The sequence below is a fragment of the Cervus canadensis genome, chromosome 29, assembly GCF_019320065.1.
Source record: "Cervus canadensis isolate Bull #8, Minnesota chromosome 29, ASM1932006v1, whole genome shotgun sequence".
Taxonomy (NCBI): Eukaryota; Metazoa; Chordata; class Mammalia; order Artiodactyla; family Cervidae; genus Cervus; species Cervus canadensis.
In genome coordinates, this window is record NC_057414.1 from 34,436,302 (window position 1) to 34,450,973 (window position 14,672).

General features: G+C 48.1%; 1 long non-coding RNA gene across 1 annotated transcript in view; it reads left to right on the forward strand.

Annotated features, from left to right (window-relative positions):
- The window catches only part of LOC122431254, a 200,143-nt gene that overhangs the window by 48,119 nt on the left and 137,352 nt on the right, over window positions 1–14,672 (forward strand). Inside the window, exons 3-4 of the long non-coding RNA XR_006266470.1 lie at window positions 5,105–5,371; window positions 6,101–6,476. This is a non-coding gene — a long non-coding RNA (uncharacterized LOC122431254). The remainder of the gene's footprint in view (window positions 1–5,104; window positions 5,372–6,100; window positions 6,477–14,672) is intronic.

Sequence of the window (14,672 nt, forward strand, 5' to 3'; positions counted from 1 at the left end):
TACAGCATTCATTACCATAAATTTGCATATAGCTCCTAGCACATTTACAGAGTTCCTGCTCTCCATGCCTCTTGATCTTTTTTTCTTTATTTTTTAACTTGAGGATAATTGCTTTACAATGTGTTGGTTTCTGCCATACAAGGTTACAAATCAGCCATAATTACACATATATCACCTCCCTCTTGAGCCTCCCTCCTCTCCCCTCATCCCTCCCCTCTTAGTCTTCAGCAGAGAGATTGGGGAGGGGGAGCGGGAGGGCAGCAAATAAAGAAATGAAAAGGCTCCAGGGCTCCGAGTTAGGGTGAGAAATGTGGAATGTCAGGGCTGGAAGAGGTGTTAAAAATAATGTAGTCTCATCTCTTTGTTTATCGTAGTATAGTTGATTTACATTGTTGTGTTATTTCTGCCGTACAGAAAAGTGATTCAATTATACATATGCATAAATTCCTTTTTATGTTCTTTTCCATTTTGCTTTATGACTTTTTTTTAAATCTATGAGACGAATTTATTATGGGCTGATATGATTGCTTGATAACCTTTATGGACCTTTCTTGAATGTTTTTTTCTGCATGTTGCTATGGTAGTTATTAAATGTTAATAAAATAGTAGTAGCTATTAATGTTAATAAAATAACATTAACGTTATTAAAAATGTTATGGAATAAATGTTAATAAAAAGAAGAAAAGGGTTATTACTCTGGACAGTGTGAATATTGGCATAATCTCTCTTTTTTGCTCTGACAGGATATTGAATATAGTTCCCCATGCTCTGCAAGTAGGACCTTGTTGTTTATGCATTCTCCATATACTAGCTTGCATCTGCCAACCCCAAGCTCCTAGATCTCTTATTTTCTAGACGAAGAGACAGAGGTTCCTAGAGGTGACTCGCTGACCATCATCTGAGCAGTTAACTGCACAATGAGATCGGCTCACTGTGGTCACTTTGTCTGGTGGTTGCCGGAGAAGACTGTCTACCAGTGCTCCCGGGGTTTTCCATGTTCGCCTGGATGCCCCCGTGTGTCCCTGTCAGTCTTACCCGCTGCATTCTCATCTGAAAATCCTGGGAAGCCTGTTCTAGACCACTCTGCGCCCGGTCCTGGGTGGCGGAACCAACTTCAATTCAAAACACCACTTGCTCTGGAACCCCAGGTCCTCGGCACCTTCCATCAGGACTGCTGGCTTCCTAGCTCTGCTTAACTCTGGGGTGAGACCTTGCAATGGATTTTAGATTGTAGTTGATGGGGGAAGAAAAAGAAAATTGAAATTAAAACTAAATGAGAGCGGCGTACAGGAACACGGGGAGAGGAGATCTGAGAGCTGGGAGCCTGGGCTCTAAAAGAGGAAAGATGTTTTTCCCGTGAGAAAATCATGTGCCGACTTCCAAGGAGCCTCCTGTAGGGGCAGGAACTCCTACGTCCCCAGACTCTCCACTAAGAAAAGGAGAAGGTTCTGGACTTCAGCTTTCTCCAGATGTTGGGCTGATGGAGTTGGGCTCAGGCTCGGGGCTGGTGAACGAGGTATCCCAGGGGAACTGGCAAGTCCTCGGAACTTCTTTTGCAACTAGATTTAGGAACCAGTTAGGGTGAAGGGGAGAGACGCAAATACCCCCTCCTCCCCAACTCAGTGACCTTTCGTGAGCTGCATTCTCAAGCTCTGTGAAGAAGTGATTTCTGTCTTCTCCCTGTTCAGGCCTCTTTGGAGAAAATAAGACAAATAGGGTCAGAGGAGGGCAGTCCAGCCAGTTGGGTGTCCCAGCTGGGGAAGTGCCCGCAGAGCCAGGGCACCAGTCTGACGGGCAGCCTCGTCCAGGTGGGCCTGGGCTAGCCCAGATTTTCTCTCATCTGCTATAAGGTGATGGGGGTAAACAGGCAGCCTGGGGGATCCCTGGGTGCTGTCCCAGACTCTGCTTTCTCCCTTTCCATGAAAATGTTTGTCATACATACTTTGAAGAGACTTGGAACATACTTTGAAGAGACTATAAAATCCAAATAAAGTCTTACCTGCCAATCAGGGACTTACTCGGAGGGTCCCAGCCTTAGGGGTCAGAGCTGGCTAGAGGTCCAAGAGCAATCTCCCCTGAATCTCAGATGTGAGCTGTGCCTTCCGCGTAGGGGCCAAGGTTTGGATTTGCTGTGTCCCCACATGGCTTTCGGCTGCAGGGCAGGGACTCCTGTTGCCAGGAGGAACTTGCTTCCACAATCTGGCTGGCTTGGCATGCTGGCCCCGTCCAAGCAACCATGGGCTGTGGTCCACCCACAGGAATGGTAAGATGCTGTGGTGTGGGCCTGTTTAATCAGAAGCATCATTGGTGAGAAGAGTTTTCAAGGTTTCTCCGTTGCACACGTCCACCTTGGATTTTGTCTCGCTCTGCCCACCGTTTCTCAGCATCACTAGCATTTATTCCCCATCTCTGTGCTCAGAAAAGAAACTCTTAGGTCTATTAGCTATCTGAAGTAGGACAGGATTTCCGAGATACCTGGAGCTCAGGTCAGGAGAAGGGATGGAGAAGCAGGTCTTTAAGCCTTGTGTTACTTTGTGTCTTCAGACAGACATTGAAGAAACTATGAGGTCCCGGTTTTCCAATTACTGTGACACACAAACTCTCTTCTTAATCTTTTTTTTTTTTTTGGACTGTGTATTTACTTTTGGCCCTGGATCCTTTGACTGGATTTCTTTCGATTGGCTGTGGAAACCAAAGCACCAGGAAGTTAGTGATATTATTTCCAAAGCCTGCCATAGACTTGTTTTCTGATCTTAGGGATAGCTGAGAGAGTCTATTTCTTAAACCCTCTTTTGTTACCCAAGGGGAATCAGATTGGCTACTTTTTCTAAGATCTCTGCATATGAGGCAGAGAAGCAAGTGGGCTAGATACTGCAGGGCTTCAAAAGGCCAAACTGAGAACAAGAAGACTCAGCTGGGTTCAGAGTTGGCGAGGGTGATGAGCTGTTAGGCGTCATTGGAACCAGGCTAACTGGAATTCCTGGAAATTTTCCTGAGGGCATCGTGTCCCTAAATTCCATCTTTTGCCTCATCGGAGAGGGTCTGGTTTGGCAGAACAATTTTCCAGGAGTGAAATTCCTTCTTCCTTTATACCCCTCTCTCCCTTCCACTTAAAATCTTGTCTCTACTCCACTGATTTCTCCAGGTTTTCCATTTTAGAAACAAGGGCCTATTAAGAACAAGAAAACAAAACATCTGCTGGTTGTCATGTTTGCTTCCAGAAACAGTGCTCAACTACTGTTTAAGACCCCAAAGTCAGAATTTCCAAAGAAGCATCTGAAGTGGGCTCTAGGAGAGGGGTGGCCGCCCGACTTCACACAGGGACCACGTGTTCCTTGGGAGCTTGGGCCGTGTCTTCCTCTCGGTTCCTCTGGCTAGCCTGCAGTGCATCAGCCCCCAGAGGATGCAGAGAGAGATTTGGCCCTTAACTGTCCAGAGATGAGCCACCACCGCTGACTGCAAGAGACTCAGTGATCTGGTGTGGCCCAGAGGTCAAGAGCGAGTACTGTGCAGCCAGGCCTCTCTCTACTGTGTGACCTTGCAGTGTGACCTTGGGCAAGTTTTTAATGTCTCCAGGCCTTGAAATCTTCCTGAATGAGTGGGGATGATAGGATCTGCCTTATAAGGTTGCTGTAATGATTCAATAACATCGAGGAGATGCTTAGCAGAGTCCTGGCCCAGAGTGAGTACTCGCTACATGGTCGCTGTCAGCAGATGTAAATTTGCCTACACGAGGCTCCTTTCTTGGCTCGTACAATCTCTAATGTGACGGGGGAGGGCTGGCTTTCTCCTCTGCGTCAGCCCCTAGGCGGTGAACTTCTTAATCCTTTCAGTGCATTTCCAATGTCTAAATCCACAACGCCTGGGCCCTAGGAGATGTTCTCTGATGAATAAATTAATAAACGGACTCATTCATTAGGTGCAGATGGACACAACTCACAGGGTGAATGTCTAACTGCTTCTTTGGAGAGGAGAGGATAATGTGACCTGCTGAGACACCCCAGCACTGACTTGCTTAGAGTCTCAGCAGCTGCAGACAGTGCTGAAGCCAAGAACTCGCCTGGAATGGTGGTCTTGGGAAGTCTTGCGGTTTCCATTCTGCCTTTAACCCAGGAAGGCCCTTTCTCCGCGGTGAAGACACTCCCAGGGCTTCACTCCGTACCAATCTTGGGGGTCACCATTCACATCAAAGACCCTGTGGATGGTGCCACGGGAGCCGTGCCCTGCCTGGCCGAGTGGCCATGTGTGACCGCCCAGGACTTTCCCAGCGTTGAGAACAACCTAGATTCCTTAACACTAGGACTCACCTTCCAAAGGATGATTCATTTTCAATGACCTGAAAGAAACGAGGGAGGTGGAAAGAGTAAGGGCAATTGTAATATCTCCTCTGGAGACAGGACTACAGGACCGTAGGTGTGGGGGAGAGACGATGACGGCTCTGTCCTGGGGCAGGCCCTCGGAGTCACAGGACCTGACCGAGGGCATCTCTTTCCAGCCCCATAGTAAGAGCATTTCCATCATGGAAAGCAGCAAGTGACAGCCAGTTGTTACCTATGCAGAGCACACCCCTGATTTTGGCTGAAGGCCAAGGACATCCACAAAAGCAGGGGAGAGGATGGTGGGTAGGAGGGTAGAAGGAAATGGGGGAGTGTTGTCAGGCCCTAGGCAAGCACCAGCTCTTCCTGGGACTGACCTTGCTTTGACAGCTGGGGGTTGTCTTGAGTCCAAGCAACTGGACTTTTCCAGGAAGTGGAGGAAGTGGAGAAAAAGGTGGGAGTGATATTGACCAGAGTTCTCAAACAAGAAATTCAGGCTAGGCTTTACTGGGCTGGAGGAGGGAGTGAGAAAAAGTAACTGGTTCCCTTGTTAGCTGGCTTCCAGAGGAGGGGGTGAGCTTGTTACTTACATGGGGTGAGGGTAGGGGTGGGTCCAGGGTGCGGCTGAAGGGGTGGGTTAGGCGGTTTGCCCACCCCTTTGTGGTGTCGGGAGCAGGGGGCAAGCCCAGTATGCTGCTTTTGCACCGGAGACCCAGTTTGTTTTTTTTTAGCTCCAGGCTCTTCAGAAGTGGCAGTTAGGGTTTTTATTTTGTCTTTGTACCTTTCAGGTCAGAATTTGCCCCAGCTGCACATGCGGGTTTATTCCTAGTCGCCTGTAGCCTCTCTGTATTTCGTTGCTGGAGGAGAAGAGTGTCCAGGTGCAGGTATCACAGCAGAGGGGCCCAGGTCCCTGCCTGTCTCAGGAGCAGTTTGTGCTGCGTCCCTCACCCCCGCCGCCCCGGGGTCCGCATGAATGTCCTGCCCTCTGTGTCCATCCTACCTGCTGCCGCAGCCACACACGTCTCCCTACAGGTGCGGGGAGCACCTCCCAACAGGTGAGACCCACAGAATCTTTTCAATTTCACTTGGCTTTGTCTGTGGATGAACCAAAAAGAAAGGAAAAGCCCTAATATGGATGGAGGGTTTGGGTAACCTCTGGACTGTTTGCTTTTTGTATATTTAAGTCTAAGAGCCCTGAGAATCAAGCACTATGGTTCTATCCCCATGGTAGCAAAGAGGCCCTGAGACACAGGGATACCCACCCCCACCACCCCACCCCAGAAGTGACATCCACGATGCTGGCACAGTCCCTGATTTTAACTGCTGTGCCAGACACTTGGTCGGGATTGAACACGTACTGGGGAGAGAGGCAGACCCAGTGTAACCTGTGCTGTCTCTGATTGGCCTGCCTGTGAGGCTTCATTTTATTTGGGGAGCTCTGACACCCCTGGCATAGTCAGGCCCACGGTAACACCCCACCCTGCTCTTGGGGGTTTTAAAAAACGCCCACTGGTTCTGTGCTCTGGCCCCCAGATCTCTTTCTGCTTCTCATCTTCTATTTGTTCATCCAGCCGCTCTCTGAAGCCAGCTTATTCCCGTATATGTGTAGGCATATGTGTGTGTGTGTGTGTGTGTGTGTGTAATAACAATAAGAAACCCAGCTCCTAAGCCACATGTTTCATTCTGCTGCTTGTTAACTTTAACAAGGCAGCTGGAGGTTTGGGCTGAGAGCTTGCTTTTCTATTAACCAGAGCTTCTCCTCCCCCTGGATTTCCTGTTTGTAGTTTTGGAGGTAAAGCGTCATGGAGGAGACGAGCCTGAGTCGTTCCAGACAGCCGCGTGGGCGGCTCCCAAGACCTGGGCAAAGGGAGCCTCACGCTGGGCCAACCTCGGTCCCTTAAAATAAGATCCTTTTACATGGGTCCTGGGCCGGGGCTGTGCTCGGCACGGGGGACACAGCAAGATGGCACTGGTCGGGCCTCCGAGGAGCACAGTCTAGGGTGGGGTTACACCAACCCCTCCCAGGAGTTGCTATAGCACCAGGTCGGTGCCCCAGAGGTGATACAGGCTGCGGCCAGAACGTGGAGGAAAGAGCAGCTTCTGGATCTGCAGTCTTCATGGAGGAAGTCACATTTGAACTGGCCTTTGAGGGGCAGGCAGGTGGGTTTTTTTTTTTTTATTTATTTTTAATCAGAGGATAATTTCTTTACAGTGTTGTGTTGGTTTCTTCTGTAAAACAGTGTCAATCAGCTATACGTGTACACATGTCCCCTCCCTCTGGAGCCTCCCTCCTCTCCATCCCACCCCCATCTCACAGAGCACCGAGCTGAGATCCCTGTGTTATCAGCAGCTTCCCACTAGCAGTTTATTTTACACATGGTGGTGCATACATTGTCAGTGCTACTCTCCGAAGTCATCCCAACCTCTCCTTCCCTCGCTGTGTCCAGCAGTCTGTTCTCTACATATGGGCAAGTGCTTTTATTTGTTGCTTTAGTTTTGTCTTTTACAAGCAGAGAACAGCCCACTGAGCAAAGGGTCAGAGATGCGCAGTCGCGGAAGCACTGACTCCCCCAGAAAGAGAAGATTACAGTGCAGGTGAGGATGGAGGCAAGATGACAAAGGCCCCTGGGAGCCAGGCCGTGGGGACCACATAAGTTCACGTGAGGGGTTTGGATTCTTTTTAGGCCAATGATGGTCACTAGGGACAATTATGTGTTGGAGGGGCATGAACAGAACTGTTATAGAAAGACACCTGGTGAGTGAGTGGTCCCTTGGGTCTGGAGGAGGGGGTCACATAGGAGGCTGTTGGGATGCACCTGAGAAGAAGTGAGTGCAGGGGATGGAGAGGAGGGATTGAATGCAGGAGATGACTCGGGGGGAGGCCGGGAGATGCTGATAGTCACACTGAGGTTTGGAACCCCAGGTGATGTTGACATTAACAGACAACAGAGATGAGGGGCCAAGGAGGACTTATCATTATGACTAGTTGGCTGGGCAGTGATTTAGGAAAGTCACCCACTTAGGGCTTGGAGGTATAATTCCCATAGATCATCTGTCTATCAACCTATCCCTTCCCCAATTCCACCCATTCACTCATCTACCCACCCACTTATCCACCTACCTATCTATCCCTTCCTTCCTCCTTCTCTTCCTCTCTTCCATCCATCCTTCCAAATATCCATCCACCCATCCATCTATCCTATCATCCATCCACCCATCCTCCCATCATCTGTCCCTCCCTCCCTCCCTCCCTGCATCCACCCATCTATTCATCCCTCCATCCCCAGTAAGCATCTCCTCTGAGCCAGGCACAGTTTTCCCATCATTATTAAGGCAAAGTGATTAGGGTTACTCCCTCTTCCATACATAACTCTATCTGAGGTTTTGCTGACTTCCTTCCCCTTCTCTGCTTTGCCTTTGATGTTCACGGTAACTAGTCTTCCTGGGCTTAAAAGTTTTGGTGGACAGAAAACTTTGGCCCATCTTATTTGCCTCCCTCCTCATCCTTAAAACAACACATCTGCTCATGTTCCAGACAAAGGAGTGAAGATAGAATAGTATCATCTCCACCATAAAAGAAACATTTCTTGCATTTCACAGGAAGAGAGCATTCATCCATGCTGGTGATACTGTCCTTTCCCAGATGCCAGGCCTGTCAAGAAATATGACAAGGTCATCTCATGAAAACAAGGCATATTGTTTTCCATCGTGTGAAGGAAATTAAAGGAAGACTATTAACTCGATGGTTTTAAGATTGTGAGATTCTTCCTTTAGGTTTTGTACTCCACATGCTTATGTTTTTCTTAAATTTCACTGTGGTGGGTTAAGCGGCATCTCTGCTATGAGCAGAGCTTTGGAAAGGATGTGGGGAGAAACAGAAATCATGATGCTGGAGAGTGCAGCCAGACTGGAGGTGGACCATCCTCTGCTTCCTCTTGTCCTTCTTGTTCTTGTACCTTCTCTCGCCCCTCTTTCAGCATCCCTGGGCCAAGCCACAGGCCCGAGATTACTCCTATCAGCGTGTCTCCTGTTCATTTTCAAGCATCTCTGAGCTTCTATGTCTGTGTGTGTGAAGGCCAGCTTTCACATCATTCAAAGAAGGAAATGATGAGGTTCATATCTCTGAAGGCTTCGCCCTTCTCTTGTGACCAGGGAGTATCTTCGGACAGATTGCTCGTCACAGTCTCCCACCCAGAAAAGTGACTCTGAAACAGAACCCGTGGTGTATCCAGCACTGTGTGATTTTAACTACACCCCAGTGTTTCTTTGAAATGATTATTTATCCTCCCCCAACTTGCCTTGCCCATTTACTTTTTTTTTAATTAAAAAAAAATGTTTATTTGACTGCACCAGATCTTAGTTGCCACACGTGAACTCTTATTTACTGCGTGTGGGATCTTAGTTCCCTGATCAGGGATCGAACTCACACGCCTTGTATTGGGAGCTCAGAGTCTTAGCCAAGGGCCCACCAGGGAAGTTCCCCTATTTGCTCTCTTATTTGCCCCCTTCCTGTTGGCGTTTTTCTTCCACACTTTTCCTTGCAGCCTAACATTTCTAGTCTTAACTGAGCTCCCAGAGTGTCTTTGTTTAGGTGAAAGTTCTTTATGGATGCTTCTTCCTCCACTTCCTTTTCTGTAGTTTTTCTCTTTTAGGTAATCCCGGCTTTATGCAGAAAAGCAATCAGTAAATACGTACTTGGTGTGTGTGTGTGCAGGATACTGGTGGGTGTCTTGAAGGAAAGAAGAGGAAATGTGGTTTCTGTCCATAAGGAGCTTGCAGAGTATTTGGGCGAGGACCTGGGCAACAGGAGAGCTCCTCCCCACAAACAAACAAAGACCAAAAAATCAACGGCCCTACAGTTTGGTGGATTTCTGTTTTGATGTCTCTTAATAGCTGAGCCTCCCACCGGGGCTCTCCCCATGGGAAGGATCCTTCTCTACAGGCCCACTGAGCTCTGAGCACACTTGCTCATTTATTCAGAAGAACCTTTTTGAGTGCCTCCTGTTTGTCGGGCACTATGTGATGTGGGGAAGTGGTGCCAAAGCTGATCAAGCCAGGCAGCTGACCTGTTACCAGATTTTAGAAGGAGAAGGAAGAGGTCACTTTGGATTGGGGTGGATGACACGGTGGACATTATGGATGTGAGCATTACTTTCATGGGCAAAGGGGCCCACAGAGGTTTTGCAGGTGAGAGAAGGTCCTGGCTGCTCACCCCTCCTTGCTCTGTTGCCCAGCTTCCCACCTGCTTCTAGGCAGTTTCGGTTCCTCCCTGGCCACTTCCATGCTGTTTTCCTGAAGGATGGGGGTGGGTTTCTGCAGGCATATCAGATTGCAAGCCCTAATGTTGTGTTTGGATCCGGTGCTTTGCTGTGCTTTTAATGAAAATGACTGGCTTACCTCTGCACAAGCCTGCCTACTCTCGAGGGCCCAGGCCTCTGGGTTTACCAAAGACCCTCAGCGACTCTCCGTATTTACAGCTCTCGGCCTCAGTTCTTGCACAGAGAAGCCCAGGCCCCGCTCTCTCTCAGCACACCCTCGTAAAGCCATGCAGTGTCAGGCCTCCATGGGGGTTTAGGAGCTCCAGCCTCCTCCTTGCACAGATGACGCCGCCAAGACCCACAGAGGGTGGTTGTTTATCCGAGCCCACTGCCAGCTTGCTTAGTCATCGGTTATCTGTCTGTTCATGCATTTAGTGAAACATTGAAGAAGTGCTTATAAGGGCTACATTCTGAGGCCAATGTGATTAAAACCACGAGGAGCAGACTTAAGGGACCCACATTCTAGTGGGACAGACTTGGGAAGAGAAAATCACAGCCCATGATCAGTGCTGTGATAGTGAAATGAGCAAAGCAGGGAGGAAAGGGTTGGCTTTGTCTTGTGGAACCAGGGAGAGCATCATGGAAGAGGTGGCTTTAGAACTGGACCTCGAGAGATGCAGAGGGGTCACTGGGCAGAGATGAGGTGAGGGAACCCCAGGCAGGGGGAGAACAAATCAGCCAGATCATGGAAGGGGATGGGGAGGCCTGGTCGTGGCCTGAGGGGCGGGTGACGCAGCCACACGAGCAAATTAAGGGTGAGACTGGGAAGGGCCAGGGCGTGGTCCCGGATAAGGTAACTGAGCTGGTGGAGGTCTTTTTTTTTTTTTTTCCATTTATTTTTATTAGTTGGAGGCTAATTACTTTACAATATTGTAGTGGGTTTTGTCATACATTGACATGAATCAGCCATGGAGTTACATGTATTCCCCATCCCGATCCCCCCTCCCCCCTCCCTCTCCACCCGATTCCTCTGGGTCTTCCCAGGGCACCAGGCCCGAGCACTTGTCTCATGCATCTGGTGGAGGTCTTTCTTTAGGAAATGGTCTGATTTTATTTTTTTTTTTTCTCTAGTACAATGACATCTTTGCTGCTGTGTCTGATGATGTGGACTGTGAGAGGTTGATGGTAGAGAAACTAATACGAGAATTGACACTTAAAGTCAGCCCTGACGTGGTCCTGACGGACCTGATTTGGCTGATATGTCTAAGTAGACAGCATGGGGGCTGGTCACCAAATTCATCTGGGGGATGAGAGAGAAGGGAAAGAGGAGGGTGGCAGAGGTTTCTAGCCTGATGGGCTGGTCATTCATGCTGGAGGCAGGGTTGCAGAAGGTGGGTGGATGTGAGTGGGGAGTGCAGGGGGAGATGCGTTGACTGCGTTGGTTACCGTTCTCCCAGGGGAGAGGAGCAGTGGGGGGTCTTGACATTTAGATCTGGGTGTCATCACCTCACAAGTAGGTGTGTCAAGGCTGTCACTCAGAGTGAGACTGACTGATTCCCGCTTCCAGACTCTGATCTGGTCGCCAGGCTGCTCATCCTTCCTTTGTCTATCCAAATCCCAATTCTCGTCTGAATCTGACTGGCGTGAAGGGAATTCACTAGACACCTCTCTTGCTTCAGTCAGGACCCGGGAATCTCTGTTGTGTCTCTTTTTTTTTTTTCCTAAGTCATTTTCCAGGACTCATGGCACCTCAGGACTCCAGGGGAGGGCCTGTCAGATGGAGTTTATTTATTGGATGAAAAGCACTTAATAATTTGGTTCTGTGTTCCCCTGGTCCTTTTATTTTTCTTTCTATCTCTCTCTCTCCTTCCTTGGGCCTTGCAGAGTGGGGAATGGGTCAGCAGCTTGGCCAAAACATTCTTGAGTACTTAATTCTTCAGCTGTTTTACAAGCTTGCCTAGTTTATGTAGCTAATCTTTCTCTCTGGTGCTTGTCCCTGGAGGAGTGTGTGTGTGCGTGTGTGTGAGTGTGTGTGTGTGTGTGTGTGTCTTGGGGCTGTGGGAGGGCTGGGATGGCCATGGGGCCCTGCTCAGTCAAGAGAACTAAGAGCATGATAAAGCCTGAGGTGTCTGCCTGTGCTCAGCTCTTGCATTCTTGTCCACTGACTCTGGTTTAATGTGCTCACACCCCTCGAGCATTCTTGTTCAGTCTGGGGAGCTTGGTGAGGTCATTTGTCTCAAGGTTTTCGTGAGATCTGGAGACCCTGCAAATGTATAGAGGGATGTGACCCCAGGGTTTGGCCGTCTCTGGGCATCCCTGGGTCCATATTGGGTCACACTGCGTCCAGAGCCAACACGGAACAGCCACTTGCTGAAGAAGGGAAGTCACTCCCGGGCTGCCCCTTTCTTCCTTAGACACTGACTACTAAGGAGTTTTCCGCTGACCTACATCGCCAGCTCTCCACTTCTTCTGCCTTACACTACTGATATATGTGTAAGGTAGATAACCGGTGAGAACATATATACAGCACAGGGAACTCTACTCAATGCTCTGTGGTGTCCTGAATGGGGAGGAAATCCAAAAGAAGAGGGGATGCATGTATACATGTGGCTGATTCACTTTGCTATACAGCAAAAACGAACACAACATTGTAAAGCAACTCCACTCCAATAAAAATTAATAATAAAGAGCTGTAACTGACTCTCATATGCAGCATCCTCTGAATTCCTGAGTTCAGGGCCACCCCTCCCAGTCAGCTTGTCAAGCTAACTATTAATCACAACTCTGATAAAGGATCCCCAGTCAAGGAGCGGAGGGCAGGGAGCTCCAGCAGAGGACAGGCTTGGGTGTCAGTAAAACACAGGTGGTGATGGTGGTGTCTCCACCATCGCAGGCCTGTTTCTCTCTGGCAGAAAAAGCGATGACTCTGTGATTCTGACGTTTCCCAGGCATCTTGGATTTCATCTTAGGAATGTATGTACATTCCTGATGGGTGGACAGTGGGAAAAGAATGGTTTTGATGCATCTTCTGTGCTAGGTCTTATGTGAATGCTCGTATACATCATGTCACTGTATGTGAGAAATCCTTGAGAAATAGACATTATGATTATTATTATCATTATTTAGTGAAAGTGAAAGTGTTAGTCGCTTCAGTCATGTCCGCCTCTGCCACCCCATGGACTATAGCCCACTAGGCTCCTCTGATGACGGGGTTCTCTAGGCAAGAATACTGGAGTGGGTTGCCATTCCCTTTTCTAGGAGATCTTCCTGACCCAGGGATCGAACCCGTGTCCTCTGTGTTACGGGCAGATTCTCTACCATCTGAGCCATCAGGGAAGGCCATCGTTATTTACACTGTAAACATGGGGAAACTGAGGGCCAGAGGGTTAGACGATGTGGCTGAGCTGGTTCTGCTGAGCTGTGCAGAGCCAAGCTGGGTTCCCTAGACCCCACACTCTAGTACTGCGAGATTTTTACTGCATTTTCTCATACACTCATACATCAGATTCCCTACCATGAAAATGCATGGCCAGGCTACATATGATCATCCCCACTTGACAAATGAGGAAACTCTGGTTTAGAAAGATTACTTAGGAAGAGAAGCAGCCTTAGATCCTGATCTGACTCTTACTCCAGACTTTTCCTGACAACCCTAAGCTGCCTACTTTTTCCTGTCACTGCTATACTCAGTCTTGTTCCCAGCTCTTGTGTTTTGAAGGCTGGAAAATTCCCCTGGTTGAATCTCCAAATTTAAAGTGTAACTTAAAGAGCCCCAGGGAAAACAAATCAACTGCAGTGCTTTTCATCAAGCCTACAAAGTCCACCCCAGAATTAATGGGACAGTTATTGTTTATAAAATGCTAAACTGATTAAAAACATATTTATTGAGGATTAGCAAGTCTGCAATAGCTACAGATCTCCTCATATTCATTAAAATCTTAAAATATGTTTCTAGTAACAATGTAGTTATTTATATGATAATTGTCTGAGTAAAAACAATAAAATGATTATTTGGTGAGTGTAGATTTCAATCTGTAACACACGGATAGTCTGGGGTTGTGGGGCTGGGGCAATGGGAACAAAGGTCTCCTTAAAAGAACAGGGTGAGGTTGATTTATGTTGATCAAGTGGTGTTTTCCAGCTGAATAAAATCCACTGGAGGTGTGTTCCCTCAGGGAAATGGCTTCCTTAGATCAAATGAAAATAGTAGGTAGTAACATGGGTAACTCTGTAACCCAACAGATTTTCAGACGTGCATCCAAGTACACTAAGAAACACCTGTATTTCATGTGATATCATTCAAATCCAGTAAGAGCAGAAAAATTACTAATCTTGAAAATAAGACTCTAAAAAGTAAACTTTTGTTTGCGATGACTTTTTTGGTTGTTGTTGAGGTATAGTTGCTTTACAATGTTGTGTTGGTATCAGTTGTACCATTTTTTAAAATTTTTTGAAATTTATTTTATTTGTTTTTGGCTATACTGGGACCTCGTTGCTGCCCATGGACTTTCTCTAGTTGCAGCACGTGGGGACTGCTCTCTAGCTGCAGTGCACAGACTGCTCCTTGTGAGGGCTTCTCTTGTTGCAGAGCACAAGCTCTAAGGCACTTGGGCTTCAGTAGTTGCGGTGCACGGGCTTGTTTGCCCCACGGCATGTGGGATCCTCACCGACCAGGGATCAAACCTGTGTCCCCTGTATTGGCAGAAGGATTCTTAACCACTGGACCCACTGGGGAAGTCTTCTGGTGTACAGTTTTAGTGATCCAAGATTTTTATAGATTGTATTCCATTTTAGGTTATTGTAAAATATTGGCTATATTACCTGTGGTTTGCTGTTTAGTTGCTAAGTCATGTCCAGCTCTTTGCGACCCCATGGACTGTAGCTCACCAGGCTCCTCTGTCCGTGGAATTCTCCAGGCAAAAACACTGGAGTAGGTTGCCATTCCTTCTCCAGGGAATCTTCCCGATCCAGGGATTGAAGCTGCACCTCGTTCATTGGCAGGTGGATTCTTTACCACTGAGCCACCAGAGAAGCCCTGTGCTTTATGATATATCCTTGGAGCTTTTGTTTTTCTCAAAGTCTGACTTTATTTTCCCCA